The 19,281-nt window shown below is 39.6% G+C and overlaps 1 protein-coding gene across 3 annotated transcripts in view; it reads right to left on the reverse strand.

The window, feature by feature from the left end:
- LOC112914067 (glutathione S-transferase A3) overlaps nucleotides 1-19,281 on the reverse strand; it is a 55,011-nt gene that overhangs the window by 19,323 nt on the left and 16,407 nt on the right. For 2 of the 3 annotated variants that reach the window (XM_072733880.1, XM_025991059.2), the window contains 2 exons: nucleotides 2,541-2,679; nucleotides 1,386-1,567 (listed from right to left, as the gene is read on the reverse strand). The gene's annotated coding sequence lies outside the window, so the exon portion shown is untranslated. The remainder of the gene's footprint in view (nucleotides 1-1,385; nucleotides 1,568-2,540; nucleotides 2,680-19,281) is intronic. The other variant, XM_072733891.1, reaches the window with a different exon arrangement.

The following is a 19,281-nucleotide window of genomic DNA, read 5'->3' on the forward strand; positions in this document are numbered from 1 at the left end:
CTCTGATATCAGCCTTAGCAGCATTTTTCTAGATATGTCTCCTCAGGCAAGGAACTATATCAAAATTTTAAAATTTGCACAAAACAGAAACAATCAACAAAATAAAAAGGCAACCTCCTGAATAGGAGATCTTTTCAAATGATCCATCTGCTATGGGGTTAATATCCAAAAAAATATATATATATATAGAACTTATACAACTCAACACCCACAAAACAAATAATCCAATTTAAAAATGGGCAGAAAATGTGAACAGACATTTCTCCAAAGAAGACATATGGATAACTAACAGACACATGAAAAGATGCTCAATGTCACTGATCATGCGGTAAATGCAAATCAAGACCACAATGAAATATCACGTCACTCCAGTCAGAATCACTAAAATAAAAAAAACAAGGAGCAACAAGTGTTGATGAGAATGTGGAGAAAAAGGAACCCTTGTGCCCTGTTGGTAGGAATAGTATGGTGCCACCACTGTGGAAAACAGTATGGAGGTTCCTCAAAATTTAAAATTACAAAAAATAATAATAATAATACAAAAAATTTTTAAATTACAATGACCATATGATCCAGTAATTCCATTACTGGTTATTTGCCCAAAGAACATGAAAACACTAATATAAAAAATATATACACCTCTATGTTTATTGCAGTATTATTTACAATAGCCAAGGTATAGAAGCAACCCAAGTGTCCATGGATAAATGAATGGATAAAAAGAATGAAGATATATATATATATATATATATATATTATATATATATATATATATATATACACACACACATATACAATGGAATATGACTCAGTCATAAAAAAAGAATGAAATCTTGCCATCTGCTACAACATGGATAGATCTAGAGGGTATAATGCTAAGTGAAGAAAGTCAATCAGAAAAGACAAATACCATATCGTTTCACTCATATGTGGAATACTAAGAGTCAGATGTTGATCTGACTGAGCCACCTATGCATCCCAAAAACATTTTTATCGTTAGAAGAAAAATGGCTCCCTAGAAGAAACATGAACATTTCTTTATGCTGTTACCCAGAGGGGTAGTTATTTTCCTGTGGGTATATGAGAATGTCAGATATGAGTTTCTACACTCAACTCTTTGAGAGGCTAGGTGACAAATGTTAATATGACAATTCCTACAAAGATTAAAGGAGACCACATAACCTGTTTTCCTTTGTCATTTAATTTTTAATTCAAGAAAGAGACGAGATAGAAGAATTGAAAATCTGATTTTATATTTGATCCTAATGAAAAAGAATAAATTATACTACAATCTGCTTATGGGAGTTTTATTATTTAATTATCACTAAACCTTGGCAATGCTTTCCTGCCTCACAATAGCCAGGATTTAGATTTAGGTAACATACCTCATTGCTGGAAAACCTCAGCAGACTGGCCCTGCATGTGCTGGGCATCCATTCCTGCTTCATTTGATCCTGAAAATCTTTGCTTGCTCTAAACTTTTCTCATCCAAGGGAGGCTTCCTTGGGCTGCCAGGCTGCAGAAACTTCTTCACGGTGGGGAGATTGCTGACTCTGGTTTTCAGGGCCTGCAAGGCACAAAGACACAGACTCAGAATGGAGCCAAAGACCAGCCCCGTCATCAGCACAAGCCAGGGAATCAGAAATGTTCCTAGCAAGGACCACTGAGTCCCCTCCATCAGCACCACAGGGAGGCTGGGAAATGACACCCAGTGAGACACAAAGGTTGGAGGAAGAAAACACAGCTTAATACCATTTTCCCCCAAAGACATCTTTCTTTCAGACTCTATTCAGTTTCAGGTCCCCCTGCCTCCTTCCCTACACATAAACCCTACGGATTCATTGCTCTCATGCAACACAGGGAAGAGGAATGTGTCTGTCACATTTCGACACACATACAGTCTCCAGACAGACCATGAAGATATAGCAAAACTGCCCTGGAATGGAAGACAGAAAATATAGAAAGGTAAACCATGAGACCAGGCAAAACAGTCATTCAGCCCACAGAGAGAGGAACAGGGAGAGAGGGAGACTCTGCCCAGAGAAACGTGATGTCTGCCATTAGGAGCAGGAGTGGAGGAAAGGAAGCAGAAGGAAGGAGACCTGCTCAGGCAGAAGTATGAAGGAAGGAGAGGGACACTCCGGGATAAGGAAAACCCCAGAGAAAACGAGGACAGAAACCATAATGGAATAGAGATGTGGAGGTTGATGCTGAGCCCTGGGTCCTTCTCGTGGCAAAGACAATTTCTTCTTCACGGGGAAGCATCCACTTCATCCCTTGGCATGACAAGATTCTGAGCCTCAACCAGCCCCTAGGAGCTAACTCTGGAGAGAGTCTTGCTGGAAAACTAAAACTTGGGTATAACTGGTACAATTCTTCCTCACAGTCAGTTTTTTATAAGATGCTTTGAGAGTCATACTCATGCTGCCTTAGTATTCAGGAAGGGCTCTGAAGTGACAATCAATGCCTGAGCAATTCCAGGCACCATCTTTCTTTATGCTCTAAGTCCACAGCCCCAAAGTACCCAACAGTCCACTTACTTTTTCAAATACGGGGAGATAATGATCTGTTGTTCTCGCTCTGATCAGGGTAATCTGATCTTTTTGATCAGGTGGGCATAGAGGCAAAACCATGATCAGTCCATTCAAATCTGCCATACCTTCTGTGTACATATCTATCCTGAAAGACAAAGTGGGCAAATTGTCAAATGTCTTCTGCCTTGATTTTATGTTATTTTATTTTATTTTATTTTTTTAAAGATTCCATTTATCTAGTCACGAGAGACACAGAGAGACAGAGGCAGAGAGAGACACAGGCAGAGGGAGAAGCAGGCTCCATGCAGGGAGCTTGACGCGAGACTGGATCCTGGGTCTCCAAGATCAGGTCCTGGGCCAAAGGCGGCGCTAAACCACTGAACCACCGGGCTGCCCTCACCTTGATTTTATAGCTGAAAAATGTACAAGAACGGGCATCAGGAAGTGGCAAAGTAGTTCAAATCCCACCGAATGCATTTTTATATGCCAGTCATCCAGCTCTGATTTTTACTCGATTTGAACATTTCATTCAAGAACAACCTATCAAGGTAGATTTACGTCTAAAATTTTCATTATACCCATGACCAAAGAGAGGGACAGAGAACATTGGTGACCTGTCCAGAGTCACAAAGGAATTGGTGCAATCCTGTAAGTACCCCTAGGACCATACCCGGGACTTGCCATATCTGTGGTGATGTGTTCTGTGCACAAATGTAGTGTGACTCGTGTGGCTAAAACCTGCCATCTAAGTGATCTCTAGAGAGAGTCCCTGGCACAGCCATCCCAGTCATGGTGCCTTCCTCTCTTGTCCTGTTACACCACCCAGGTCCATTTATACCAAACATCGGCAGATTTTCCAATTATTTTCCACAACCTTGTCCACATACAGTTGCCCAACTCTGGCCTTGTTTGCATTTCTCAAGACCTCACCTAAAATATCCCCTGAAATGGCGAAATTCTTAATACAGTCACAACCAGTGCATATTATAAGGGATCTCTTTTTCTTTTGTTTCAAACCAGTTTTTCTAATCTACTTATAAAAATACAAGCTCTATTGAAATATATTCATATACCATAATTTTCACCTTTAAAAATATTTTTGCAGTAGTTTTTAGGTAATTATGAAACCATCACCTTCTAATGCCAGAACATTTTTATCACCCTAAAGACAATTCAGTACCCTTGATAGCCACTCTGTATTTCCTGGCCCCTCCAGCCCCAGGCAACCACTCAACTACTTTCTGTTTCTATGGATTTGAATGTCTGGACATTTCACGTAAGTATACAAAATGTGTCCTTTTGTGTCTGGTTTCTTTGATTTGGTACATTATCAAAGCTCATCCATGTTGTAGTACACATCAGTACTTTATCTGGCTAAATCATACTCCATTGTATGGATAAAACCATCTTTTGCTCATCTATCCATTGTTGGATGGACATTTTATTTGTTCACCTTTGTGACTATTAAGAGCAATACTGCTATAAACTTTTGTCAACAAGTTCTTGGGAGGATTTTTTTCATTTTCCTGAGTGTAGATGTAGCAGAATTGCTGACATATGTTAACTGTGTAATTTTTGTGTAACTGCTAACAGTTCCTTACAAGATATAAATTTCAATCATGTGGTCCCCCAGGTATTGCCATAGAGAGGAGATCCCTCAGGTATTATTGCCATATTGACTAAATCTGGCTGCTTTAGTCCTGTATCAAAATGTTAAAGGTAACCCTGACATCTTGAGAACCAGCTTCTGCTAACCCTCATCAAATGGCCAGTTCATGTAGCTGACTGATATGTTAGGTTCCTGGTCATTATCTTTATAATTTCTGGAACTTGAGAACCCAAAGGATCTGCCTTTGCATGCTTCCAAGCCTTCTACTCTAGGCCCTCAGGCTCATTGTCCCTTGGCTCTAGCTGTTGGGTGTATCCAGCTCCTTTGGGCCTGAGTACCTGGAGTCATGTTTCCATGTCCTCCTGGCTTTGTAGTTCATCAGCTTTGGGAAACTCTGTCAGTATGCTCTATCCATAGACTGCACCCCCTTATGTAATCATACTCATTTGGGCAGCTATGCCATTTATCCAACCATGTATGTATCCATGGGTACATGAGACTTAACTATCTAGGTACATGAGAAATCTTTTATCATTTTGTATCAATTTATTTATAAAATCATGGAGGTTTTAGGAATATGTCTGAAGAGACTACAACAAGGCTGCCAACCAGTTGCCATTCCAAATGGGAAGTTCCAAAAGAAGTCTGCAACAGCACTCTTGCCAGTCTAAAGGGTTAACCTGCTTCAAGCTAACATATATCCTTACTTGCTGATCTAAATCCCTGGATTTGTAGAAGACAGATCACTGTCCTTGAGGACGGAAAGACCAGAGCTTTCCTGGGCTGCAGAGGCCAGTAAGTCTCTTTGAAGCTGCCTTGGCTTTCTGATTAGCCTAGCAATTTTTTTTATCAAAATGTTCTCCTTTTTTTAGGTCACGCAAATGATTTTAGTAACCTCCCTTTGTGTATCTCTAGACTTAGCCATCCTTTGCAGAAAGAACAGTTACTGTTGCATGTCGCAAAACTGGAACCAGACCCCCTCGCACAACCCTCAACACTGAGATAACGTTTTTATCCCGGACTCTACCTGTTATCAAGAAATGTTGCAGTCCATTGCACTCCCTTTACTGATTAACTACCTTACAGTCCTTTAAAAATCCCTTTAGAAATCTCAGAGTTAGCTTTTGGACAGGAGTCCAACTTCTCCCCAGTGGCCAGCCTCCTGAATAAAGCTCATATTCCTCTCCAATCAAAACCTATCTCCTGAGTATTGCCTTTCAAATGACAGGCAGCCGAACTTGATCTGTAACCAGCCTCATAATGTTCATGGCACTTAAAGCAGATTATGAGAGATATTTCTATGTAGGGGTCCCTTTCTCTGCTCTTTAAAGTTTATACATATTGTTATGCATATTTCTGAAGCATAAGAACTGTTTTGAAAATAACCACAATAATATACCTAAAGTTATACCTAAAAATTCACAAAAATTCTTTAATATCATCTAATATTCAAGCAAATGTCAAGTTTATAATTCTTGTGTCATAAATATTTATAGTTTGTTGAAACACAAATCTAAATGAGGTCCACACACTGGATCAGTTGCTGTGTCTTTTGATTCCTTTAAAATTAGTTCATGAAAAAAAAATTTAAAAAAATAAAATTAGTTCAATAAATAAATAAATAAATAAATAAATAAATAAATAAATAAATTAGTTCATGTACTCTTTCATGGGCAAGATGACTTAAGTTTCCATTCGGTCAAATCAGTCCATTTCTTTCTCAATATGTGGATATTTTTATTTAAGGGAAAACTATTCACTTACCATCTAGTGTGGAAGTCTCTTAGTTTATGAGATAAAAGTACTTTGATACAGTCAATTTAGTATCCAACTTCAGATTACTTAACTTAGAATCTACCTCCACTCCAGCTGCAGCCAGAAGCCACTGGATGGACTCCATTCTGCTTTATCTATTGAAGTAGTGAAGTTTGGGCTTCCCCATCATGATCCCATCTCCTGTTTTCCCTAAACCTAAATGGATGGATGGATGGATGGATGGATGGATGGATGATGGATGGATGGATAACCATTGAACAAATGAAACCCAGAAGTAAAACTGTACTTTATGGTATGCATCCAAACAGAAGAGTAAAGTGTCTGCTTTCTTCACAGTGGGGTTGGAGGAGTCTCATGAAGGGCTTTGTGCCTCAAATTCTCACCCATCAGTGGCCATCATCATGAAATTGCACCATACCAGGCTCAGGTTGCCATTTCTTCTCACTCTGAGGGCATAACCAAGGCCGCCATGATCTCACATAGGTGCTGGCCCTGGGAGCCGATGAGGGGCACTGAAATCCAAAGACCTTACTCACAGGGAGTGGAAGATGGGAGCAGTCAGTTTCTGTTCATTGGCTGTCATGCCACACTTGCTCAAAAGTATTAACTGGGCCTTCATCTTCATCTGTTGCCAAAACCGTCTAAATTCTCTCCATAGAAAAGGATGCTCAACCTGTACTTAGGTGGCTCAGTCAGTTAAGCAACTGCCTTTGGCTCAGGTCATGATCGTGGGGTCCTAAAATTGAGCCCCATGTCGGCTCCCTGCTCAGTGGGTGGGGAGACTGTTTCTCCCTCTCCCTCTGCCCATTCCCTGCTCATGCTCTCTCTTGCTATTTGTCTCTCTCTCTCTCTCTCTCTCTCTCTCTCTCAAATAAATAAATATAAATCTTTAAAAAAAAAGGATACTCGGGATCCCTGGGTGGCGCAGCGGTTTGGCACCGGCCTTTGGCCCAGGGCGCGATCCTGGAGACTCCGGATCGAATCCCACATCAGGCTCCCGGTGCATGGAGCCTGCCTTCTCCCTCTGCCTGTGTCTCTGCCCCTCTCTCTCTCTCTCTGTGACTATCATAAATAAAAAAAAATTAAAAAAAAAAAAAAAAGGATACTCAATCCTTTTTTTTTCAATTGAAATTATATATTTTTCTACTACTGGGCAAATTTTATTTTATAATCTAAAAAAGAGGATGTTAGTGCATTACCTTTATAGTATATAAAGGAACTAACATTTTTAGTGTCTACCACAAAATGAGCATTGTTCTCATTTTTATCCTCATTTCATCTCCATAAAATCACTTGAGGTATATTCTATTATTTTATTTAAAGATTTTATTTATTTGAGAGAGAGAGAATGAGCAGGAGATAGGTAGAGGGAGAAACAGACTCCCTATTGAGCAGCGAGCCAGACCTGGGACTTCATCATCCCAGGACCCTGAGATCATGACTTAAGCTGAAGTCAGGCTCTTAACCAACTTAGCCACTCTGGAACCCCTAGATTCTGTTATTAATCCAAGTTTACATTTGAGGATTTTGATATCTATAGAGGTTAAGTGACTAGCCTAAATTAAGTGGTGAATCTAGCATTTAAACGCACTTTTCTTTGACCCTCAAGTCTTAAAGATTCTCTAAATTAGTGTTTTGCCAACTGTAGGCTGTGATGCATTAGTGGGCTGGGAAATCAGCACAGTGGATTCTGATTAGATTTTTCAAATGCGGTATAATAGTAAACATCATAGTATATCATGTACAATAAGGGTAAGTATCTTTTTGGTAAAATTTTAATTCTAATTACATTAATACTGTGTATGAGTGTCCCTGTGTGACTGGATGCTCTGAATTGTTGTCAAGTGAAATATTTTGACAGGGACCAGCCAAAGATGTCTGACAGCTGTTGTTTATTCTAACGCTTTCTGTATTATCAAGATTTGGGGCTGGGTAATTCTTTGTTATCAGAGGCGGTCCTCTGCGTTGGAGGATATTTACTTAGCAGTATGCCTGGCCTCCACCCATGAGATGCTAGAAGCATAGTGCGCCTCTTCCATCCTGACAAGCCAAAACAAAACCAGGGGCAAAATCAGCCATAGCTGAGAACCGGCTCTACCCCAAGCTGCTAGAGGCAGCGACACACAGATGGGAGGAGCCAGAGAGCTCCTGACACAGTGACTAGGAGAATCAGCAATGGTCTTGCCTGATTCTATCAGTGACATGAGTACAAAAGCACAAAATCCATTACAAAGCAAGGATTCAAGTTATCAACACTTGGGGAGGGACAATTTCAGCCCCAGTTTGAGTCATCAGAACTCTGGTCAGAGAGCTTTGCAAGATTTTGTTGTCGTTGAATTTTTAGCACAAATGTGTTTGTCCTTACATAACTGTCATATTTTTGAAAAGTGATGTGAAATTTGAATTTTTATATGCCAAAATAGTTTAAAGGTTCCAAAGGACCTTTATTTTTCTTCTTGGACACCTGGCTCCTGGTTGACATGTAGCACATTTCCTCTTCTCGAGAAGTTTCATTCAAACTTCCCCCATTAACTCTCACTGAGCAGTTCCACGTATGAAGCAATAATGGCAGCCGGTCAGGAGCGGGATACAAGTCTGATTTGCTCCCTACCCTGAAGGGGTTTACATCTGGTTAGAAAAATAAGCTTACAGGGATACCTGGGTGGCTCAGAGGTTGAGTGTCTGTCTTTGGTTCAGGGAGTGATCCCCGTCTCGGGATCGAGTCCCACATAGGACTCCTCTTGGGGAGCCTGCTTCTCCCTATGTCTCTGCCTCACTCTGTGTGTTTCTCATGAATGAATACATAAAATCTTAAAAAGAAAAAAAAAGAAGCTTATAGACAACTGAAGTTTTCTCCCGTATACGGGAAAGCCTGCTTTATTTATTTCTTGTTTTGTTCTCTTAATGCTGGCAATACTTCCAAGCCACTACTGATTCTCATGCTGCATCCTACTTGATGACTTGAAGTGCCTTCCAAAGACTAAGTCTGTGCTCCATTGATGTACCCAGCTCTCCCTTCAAGACTCCTGAGCTATAGAACCAGAAGGCATCTGAGAAATCAGCTAGTCCTCCAAGTATGTAATGCGTATGCTGCACCCCAGAGAAAGCGTGTGATTTGCCAGCTAGCAATGGAGTCTGGACTAGATCCTTGTTCTCCTGACATTCAGACTAGTTTCTCCTTGTTACTCCTAACTACTGAATTTTCACAGCCTGCAGCAATTACAGTTTCTGTGCCCCTCACTAACTTGTGAGCTCCTAGAATGCAGAGAAGTTGTCACAGTCTTTTAACCCAACACACTGCTCAGTATGGCACTTGCTCAAAGTTCAGCATCCTCCATATAACATGGCATGACTGAATATCTCAAAAGCCACACTTCATTTTTCTTTTGTGTTTCCCTCATAGGGTTCCCATTTTGCAATTCAGCAGTATAGAGTAATTAGATAATAAGCTAGGATCGTGGTAACAAAGTGACTGATCCTGATTATAAAGCTCAACATTGTGCTGTTTAAACAGACTCATCAAAGCAGTGGAACCCTCCCACATGGCAGAAACACAGCTGTGTGATAAAGTTTGGACAGGTCATTGGCAAGGCAGCCCAGGGGAATGTTAAACTGTTCAGACAGAAGGAATTTGCAAATCCTCTGTTAGACTGGGAACATGACAGCTCAAGAAAAGGGCATTATTGTTCTTAACTTTGTCTAGGAGGTAAATCCAGATGCACTTGTCTTTCTATGCCAAAGGCCCTATACATTTAGATTCGATTGCAATTTTAAGACTTTTGTTTTTTTAAAAGATTTTATTTATTTACTCATGAGAGACACAAAGAGAGGCAGAGAGAGACAGAGACACAGACAGAGGGAGGAGAAGCAGGCTCCATGCAAGGAGCCTGATGTGGGACAAGATCCCAGGACTCCGGGACCACGCCCTGAGCTGAAGGCAGTCACCAACCACTGACCCACCCAGGCGTCCTGCAATTTTGAGTCTTTTATTCATAAAAAACCTTTCCCATCCTTTGGTCCCAAAAACATTGAACAAAGAGGAGGAGTAGGAGGAGGAAGAAGAGGGGAAAGAGGGTAAGGAGGAAGAGAGGAATAAAAGAGAAGAGCGGGCTACAAAGAAGGAGCAGAAAGGAAAAGAGAAGAAAGAAAAATAGCATGCTACTCGGGCACCCAGTCATAAAGTAACTCATATGAACAACCAGCTAATGCATGTGAAATCAGCTGTGGGGTGTAAATCCCGATTCTGATTGGCAGGCATTGATGATCCGTTTCCCCACGGGGAAGTGCTAGTTCAAGTGCGGTACAAGGGGCACGCAACCACTCAGACATATTTGCTTTGCTTTGCTTAAGTGGAGTCCCTGAATGTGTGACCCTAACAAGTATAAGTCCAGTATAATTGTGTGTTGACTTCTCCATGAACCACACTAATTCATCATTTTTAATAGAAAAAGTAATTTTAGTGTAAGCTCATATACTCCTCCTGGCATTGGACAATTCAGATTGCCCATAATAGCATTCTGACCTTTCCCATATCATCAAACCCTCTGTTCTTCCTTTCTAAATTCTTGACTATTGTTATTTTTCTTAAAGATATGTCCTTGAGGAGCTAATAAACAATGCTTGAATTGTATCCTGAGCACACAAAGAAGGCACAATGAAAACATAAAGTACTCAAAGTAACACATTCAAAAATATTTTCCTAGTGAAACAGGCACGAGAAAATTATGAAGATCTATAAGGTCAAGACTAACCTGGTTAAAGTCCATGCTGCCTCTCTGCTCATTCCTCAATGCCAATTTCTGATATGCCTATTAGATGCTTTATTCTTTATTTAAATCAATTAATTAACATATAATGCATAATTGGTTTCAGAGGTAGAGGTCAGTGATTCATCAGTTGCAAATAACCACCCAGTGCTCATTATATCACCTGCCCACCTTAATGTCCATCACCCAGTTACCCCGTCACCCCACCCCCCTCCCCTCCAGCGACCCTCAGTTTGTTTCCTATGATTAAGAGTTTCTTATGGTTTGTCTCCCTCTCTGATTTGGCCTGGTTTTATTTTTTCCTCTTCTTCCTCTATGATCCTCTGCTCTGTTTCTTAAATTCCACATATGAGTGAGATCATATGATAACTGTCTTTCTCTGAATGACTTATTTCACTTAGCATAATATCCTCTAGTTCCATTCACGTCATTGCAAATGGCAAGATTTCATTTTTTTGGATGGTTGAGTAGTATTCCATTGTATGTGTGTGTGTATGTGTGTGTGTGTGTGTGTATATATATATATATATATATATATATATATATATATATATGTATATACCACATTTTCTTTATCCATTCATCTGTCATCTGGGCTTTTTCCATAGTTTGGCTATTGTAGATATTGCTGCTTTAAACACTGGGGTGCAGTTACCCTTTCTGATCACTACATTTGTATCTTGAGGTAAATACTCAGTAGTCTAATTGCTGGGCCATAGAATAGCTCTATTTTCAACTTTTTTGAAAAACCTCCACTGTTTTCCAGAGTGGCTGCACCAGCTTGCATTCCCACCAACAGTGTAAGAGGGTTCCCCTTTCTCTGCATCCTGGCCAACATCTGTTATTTCCTGAGTGGTTAATTTTAGCCATTCTGACTGCTGTGAGGTGGTATCTCATTGTGATCTTGATTTGTATTTCCCCGATGCCATGTGATGGGGAGCATATTTTCATGTATCTGTTGCCCATTTGCAGGTCTTCTTTGGAGAAATGTCTATTCATATCTTCTGCCCATTTCCTGTTTGGATTATTTGTTCTTTGTGTGTTGAGTTTGATAAGCTCTTTATAGATTTTGGATATTAGCCCTTTAACTGATATGACATTTGCAAATATCTTCTCCCATTCTGTTGGATGTCTTTTGGTTTTGTAGAATATTTCCTTTGCTGTGCAGAAGCTTCATTTCTTGATGAAGTCCCAATAGTTCATTTTTGCCTTTGCTTCCCTTGCATTTTGGAGACGTGTTTAGTAAGAAGTTCCTGTGTCCAAAGTCACAAAGGTTGCTGCCTGTGTTTTCCTCTGAGATTTACATGGATTCCTATCTCACATTTAGGTCTTTCATCCATTTTGAGTCTACTTTTGTGTATGATGTGAGGAAATGGTCCAGTTTCATTCTTCTACATGTGGCTGATCAATTTTCCCAACACCATTTGTTGAAGAGACTGTCTTTTTTTCCTTTGGATATTCTTTCCTGTTTTGTTGAAGATTAGTTGACCATAGAGTTGAGGGTCCATTTCTGGGTTTTCTATTCTGATTCCATTGATTATCCATCTGTCTCTTTTTGTGCCAGTACCATACTGTCATGATGATTATAGCTTTATAATAGAGCGTAAAGTCTGGAATTGTGATGCCACCAGTTTTGGTTTTCTTTTTCAATACTCCTCTGGCTATTCAGGGTCTTTTCTGGTTCCATACAAGTTTTAGGATTATTTGGCCCAGCTCTGTGAAAAATGTTGATGGTATTTTGATAGGGATTGCACTGAATATACAGATTGCTCTAGGCAGCATAAACATTCTAACAATATTTGTTCTTCCAATCCATAAGCATGGAATATTTTTCCATTTCTTTGTGTCTTCCTCAATTTCTTTCATAAGTGTTCTATAGTTTTCTGAGTACAGAGCCTTTGCCTCTTTGCTTAGATTTATTCCTAGACGTCTTACGGTTTGGGGTGCAATTGTAAATGAGATCAACTCCTAATTTCTCTTTCTTCTGTTAGTATATAGAAATCAAACTGATTGCTATGCATTGATTTTTATATCCTGCCACTTTGCTGAATTCCTGTATGAGTTCTAGCAATTTTGGGGTGGAGTCTTTTTGGGTTTTCCACATGGAATATCATGTCATCTGCAAAGAGTGGAAGTTTGACTTCTTATTTGCCAGTTCAAGAGGAAATTCTATATCCAGACTGCCCTCAGACTTGAAGTGCAATATCAATCCTCTGAGTCTGGCCTGCCAGCCTACCCTATAGATTTTGGTTTGTCAGTCTCCACAATCATGTGAGCCAATTCCTAAAAATGAAATACACTCTCTCTCACACATACACATTCTAGTCTGTTTATCTGGAGAATACTAATACAGAGGTCTACAGGAAAAAATGAGAAGTAGTGTCTTTGCAATATTATCAATTAGTGTATGGCAAAGATTCAGTAAGGTAAATTATTTAGGGGTACACAGAAAACTGGGCAAATACAAAAAAATAAAGTAATTATTAATTCTAGGAAAAACAAAGCCTTGTACCTCAATGAACAATGTTTTGTCATAGAAATGTAAATGCCTACAAATAACTAGCCAAAAATCCTTATATAATTATCTGAGGAGAGGGAAATGAATCAGGAATATCTAAAACTGATAAATTGAGAAACGGAATATAAACATATTATTCAGAAACACAGAAATGAATGCTAAGAAAAATTGCCCCAAAAAAGACATGGGTAATTTCCCCTAGTACAAGGGTAGGAGTTAAGAAAAGGCAGATCAGCTATTTGCAGTTTTTCATCATAAGACTTTTTAACTATTTGAACTTAAAATCAGGTATTATTTTGATAAAAATTAAAATCAACATAAATGCTCAGAAAAAAAGGTATTAGTTCTTCTTTAAATATTTGGTAGAATTCCCCATCTGGCCCCTCACTTTAAATCTGGAGGTGTTTTGAGGTCTAAAATAAATCTCTTATAGACAGCATTTTGATGGGTTTTGCTTTTTTTTTTTTTTATTCAATCTGATACCCTGTGTCTTTTGATTGGGGCATTTAGCTCATTTACATTCATGATTTTTGGAAGATATCAATTTAGTGCCATTGTATTTCCTGTAAATTCACTATTTCTGTGTATTGTCTCTGTTTATTTCTGGTGTCTGTTACTTTTGGGCTCACTCTTAGCTTATAGGATCCCTTTTAATATTTTCTTGTAGGGCTGGTTTGTTGATCATAACAAATTCTTTTAGTTTCTGTTTGTCCTTGAAGCTTTTTATCTCTCCTTCTATTCTGAATGATATTCAGATGAATGAAGTATTCTTGGCTGAATATTTTTCTCATTTAAAACTGTGAATATATCATGCCAGTCTTTTTATGCCTGCTGGGTCTCTGTGGATAGGTTTGCTGCGACTTTAATGTTTCTACCCTTGTAGGTTACAGACCTTTTGTCCTGAGCTGCTTTCATGACTTTTTCTTTGTCTCTGAGATTTGCAAGTTTCACTACTATATGTCGGGATGTTGATATATTTTTATTGATTTTGATCAATAAAAATTTTATTGATCTATTTTATTGATGTTGGGGGGTTCTCTGTGCATCCTGGATTTGAATGCCTGTTTCCTTCCCCAGATTATGGAAGTGCTTTGCTATAATCTGCTCCAATTTACCTTGCGTACCCCCTGTCTCTGTCTTCTTCCGGGATCCTAATTACTCTAATATTGTTTCACTTTTTGGTATCACTAATCTCTCTAAATCTGCCCTCATGTTCCAGTAGTTGTTTATCTCTTTTTCTCAGCTTCTGTATTCACCATCATTTTGTCTTCTAGATTACTAATTCTCTCATCTGCCTCACTTATCCTAGCAGTGAGTGTCACCAGTTTTTTTTTTTTAAGATTTTAATTTATTCATTCATGAGAGATGCAGAGAGAGAGAGAGAGAGAGAGAGAGAGAGAGAGAGGCAGAGACACAGGCAGAGGGAGAAGCAGGCCCCATGCCAGGAGCCAGACGTGAGACTGGTCCCTGGTCTCCTGGATCACACCCTGGGCCCAAGGTGGCGCTAAACCACTGAGCCACCGGGGTTGCAAACATCTCCAGTTTTAATTGCATCTTATTAATAGCATTTTTTTTATTTCAACGTGATTATAGTCTTTTTTATTTCTCCAGGGATTCTCTAGTTCCTCCTATGCCCAGCTGGTCTCTTTACAATCATTATTCTGAAAACTAGTTCCAACATCTTACTTATGTTCATATTGATTAGGTCCCTGGTAATCAGTACTGCCTCTTGTTCTCTTTTTTGAGGTGAGTTTTTCCATCTTGTTATTCTGTCCAGAGAAGAACAGATAAACGAGAGAATGAAATACTAAAATGGCAACGACCCCAGAGAAATATACACTAAACAAATCAGAAGAGGCCTGAAACTGAAAAGAAAAAAGATAAATAAAAAATAAGAGAATATAATTAGACAGGTGAACAGAATACAGCAATACACTGGATCCTGTATTTTGGTCCATTTGTTAGAAAACTAGATCCCAAAATTGTAATGAAAGAAAAACTTACATACATACAAAAAAATTAAATACAATGAAAAGATAGAATGTAACTGTAAAAATGAAAATTAAAAAACAAGAAAAGGGCAGCCCCGGTGGCTCAGTAGTTTAGCATTGCCTTCAGTCCAGGGATATACAAAAAAAATAAAATTAAATACAATGAAAGGATAGAATGTAAAATGAAAACTTAAAAAATGAAAATTAAAATTAAAAAAGATTTTTTTAAAAGAGTGATAAAATAAGAAATTGGTTGAAAAGGAAAGAGAAAAAATTTAAATGTTAAGACTAAAGAATCATGGGAATAAAAACCATGAATTCTATATGCTATATTCCCCTAGCAGTGGAGTTTTGCAGTTCTCAATGATGAGTAAACTTGGTCTTGGCTGGATGCTCTTGCTGATCTTCTAGGGGAGGCCCTGTTGCATTGATCCTCAATTGTCTTTGCCCCCCATCCCCTCTGCGTCCCCATCGAATTGCACCACTCTTGCCAGGGTCCAGGCTAACTGATCTGTTCCAGATTGCTGAAGGTGGCTTTTATTCTCGGGAGGCTTTCCACACAGCCTTAGAGGATGAGAGTGAAAATGGCAACCTCACCAAGCTCCATGCCCAGAGGGAAAGCTTGGGGCCCACCCCTCAGTGCCCCACAGGAGAAAGCAGTCACTCCTGTTTCCCTAGTCTCTAGCCACTCCATTGCTCTATCACTTTCTGGTAGGGTTTACACAGGTTCCACCCACCCCACCCCGCCTCTGTGATTTATCTTCCCATATATCACCCCAGATTCACTTCTCTGCACCTGCCTTGCAGAAAGTGGTTTATTTTCTGTTTGTAGAATTGCAGCTATTCTTTTCTTAGAGCTCTGGTTAATAGCTATCTAGCTGAATTCCTAGGACTAGAGGAAACTAAGGTCTCCTACTCTTCCACCATCTTGGACTCCTTTGCAATGGTATAAGGAAGAGCCTAACCTGGAGAAAGTGCTGACTCCCTTCCATTTTCTGGAAGGAACAGGCACTGCTAGTCTGAGGAGGTCATAACAAGGAAGTGATTGCCAGATAACCTGTCATATTAAATGCTTAAATATTGAGACAGGCCGGTCTCCCCAAAGGGGGTGTTCCTCAGTAGGGAGCAGCCTCTCCCACAGCTCCCAGGCTCCCCAGGGTTCCCTACTAGACCAGGAAAATAGTGATGGGGAGGAGAGTGTTTCTAAGCACAAGAAGTAATACCCAGTTAAGGCAGCTAAGCTCCTCTCACCCAGTGCTAGAATAACTCAGCTAGATTTTCTGGTCTTACAGAACTTGGGTTGCAACAGAATTCACTATATAGTCCTTTTCACAAATTTAGATTGCTATCTCCCCATTCTCTTTATCATATTTTCTTTGCTGTCAGCATACTCCCCGCTGCCTTAACTGGGTCATTTGCAGACTCTTCTTGACTGTACTTTAGCTTTTTCCTCTAGCCCCAGGACTCTTGCATGTGTTACTTCTTGTGCTTAGAAATATTCTCCCCTCCCAACTCTTAGCAATCCTGTACATCCTCTAGCCTATCATTATTTTGACCTCATGTGTTTAATAGTTGCTTTCCCCCTGTTGACTATGGGCTCCTTCAGGGCAGGGATGAAAGTACCCATGGCTAATGATAATATCTGGCACATGGCAGGGATATAATTTATCTTTTTCTAATGGAAAATTTCTAACATATAATAGACTTCAACGTACCCATCACCTTGCTTCAACAATTGTCAACGATATTTCAAGGCGCATTCCAGACTTCATTTTATTTCATCCATTAATAATTTAACATATATCTTCTAAACTTTTTTAAAGATTTATTTATTATTATGATTATTATTTTAAAGATTTTATTTATGTATTAATGAGAAACACACAGAGAGAGGCAGAGATATAAGCAGAGGGAAAAGCAGGCTCAATGCAGGGAACCTGATGTGGGACTTGATCCCAGGACTGTGGGATCATGCCCTGAGCCGAAGGCAGATGCTCAACTCCTGAGCCACCCAGGTGTCCCAAGATTTATTTATTAGGGAAAGAGAGAGAGAGAGAGAGCAAGTAGGGGAAGGGGCAAAAGGAGAGGGATAGAGAATCTCAAGAAGACACCTTGCTGAGCACAGAACCTGGCAATGCAGGACTCTATCCCATGACCCTGAGATCATGACCTGAGCTGAAATCAAGAGTCAGACAACTAACCGAGCCACTCAGGTGTCCCTCAAAGGGGTCTTTTTAAGAAGCAAATTAATTATGTCATCTTCTGGCTTACACCCCTTCAGTGAACCCTTTCAGTGAGTCACTGTTGCCTTCAGGGTGAAGTTCAGGCTCTTGAACAGAGTTTACAAAGCCCTTCTGAGTCGCCCATTTTGTCCAGCCTCATTTTGGTCACTCTTCCTCCCTCACTCCCACACTCTCACTTTTAGAATTTCTTTCCCACCTCCTGGCCCTCCTGCCTTGACACAGGCCATTTGGTCTTAAAATTCTCTCTTCCATCTGCCTTCCAACTCCCCCTTTGGATACCTGCTCCTCACATTTCAGGACAGCTAAAGTACCAGTCCCTGCTGAAGCTCCTCCTGACATGGTCACACAGACCAGGTCTGCTAAGAGCTTGGCTTGGCATTAGTGTGGTGGTTATAAGCCTGGCCTTTGGAGTTAGGTTCCTGGGTTCAAACCAGGGCTCTGGCCCTTGCTACTGTGTAGGTTGGGGTAAATTACTTCCTCTCTGTGTTTCAGTTTCTCCGTCTGTAAAATGGAACCATAATACCTATTCTCATGACCCTATTGTGAGGATCAAATGTGGAGTGCATTAGGTCAGAGCCTAATAGTAAAATAGCACTCACTGTATGTGTATGTCTTAGTCATCATATTTCTGCTCCATCCCAGTGTTTCCTGAATGTCAGCTTTTAACCCCATTAGGTGTAGGAAGATATGAAGGCATATACATTTTTATGACTAACAATGGTTATCTTTGGGTTGTGAAATTAGACGAGGGGTGTGTGTATATGTACATTTTGTCTTTTCATAAGTTTTGTGCACTAAGCCTATACTATGAAATTTAAAAAAGAAGTAATGCAATACTTAGGAAATTAATAAAAAGAATCAGAATACTCAACCATTTCCTCTTTGGTTACAAATATATAAGGATGTATATGTACATGTGCAAAGACAGAAAGGAACATAGAACAAGGAAAATAATGTGCATTAGAGTTGCAAAACTGTGGATAAATTAATCTTCTTTTAAAATGTACTGGAACTTAATATAATATCATTTCTTAACAAAATAATTAAAATCAGGAGAATAGATATGAAGCAAAAGGGAACTTCCCCTATAAAATTTTTTTTAAGATTTTTAAAAATTTATTTGAGAGAGAATGAGTGAGAGTGAGAGAGAGTACAAACAGGGGGAGTGGCAGGCAGAGGGAGAGGGAGAAGCAGGGTCTCTGCCAAGCAGGGGGCCTGATGCAGGACTTGATCCCAGGACCCTGGAATTATGACCTGAGCTGAAGGCACATGCTGAACTTACTGAGCCACCCAGATGCCCCAGGAACATCCTCTAAAGAGAAGGGAAGGAAGGAGGGAGAGATAAAAGGAAAAAAGAAGAAGCAGGATTCATTTTACCTTAATACAGATTTGTGTGCCCTAACAGTACTCAGCATTATCCAATATGGCAAGCATCGCTATATATTGCAGAGTATAGTACAATTAATGCTTAGTGAAATATGTATTAGTATGTCCCAACCTGGCATAGGCTTTGCTTTGCATTGCCTTGTATTAGCTTAATGTCTCCTTATATCTCCTCAGTTACTGTAATTGTACAATGAAGAAAGTGGGCCTTTGAGTTGTAGTTTCAAAACCCAGCTTAACCACTTACTAACTATGCAAACTGGGGAAGTAGTTTAATATCTCTGAGCCTAATTTTTCATAAGTAAAATGGAGAGAGTAATGCCTACCTCACTAGGTTATTGTGAGGTTTAAATGAGATAATATGTGTAAAATAGTTGGCATTTAATTGAAAATGGTCCTTACCACCATCACCATCACACACACACACACACACACACAGAAGAATATTATTTAGCCATAAA

The sequence above is a fragment of the Vulpes vulpes genome, chromosome 1 (genome assembly GCF_048418805.1).
Source record: "Vulpes vulpes isolate BD-2025 chromosome 1, VulVul3, whole genome shotgun sequence".
NCBI classification, from domain to species: domain Eukaryota; kingdom Metazoa; phylum Chordata; class Mammalia; order Carnivora; family Canidae; genus Vulpes; species Vulpes vulpes.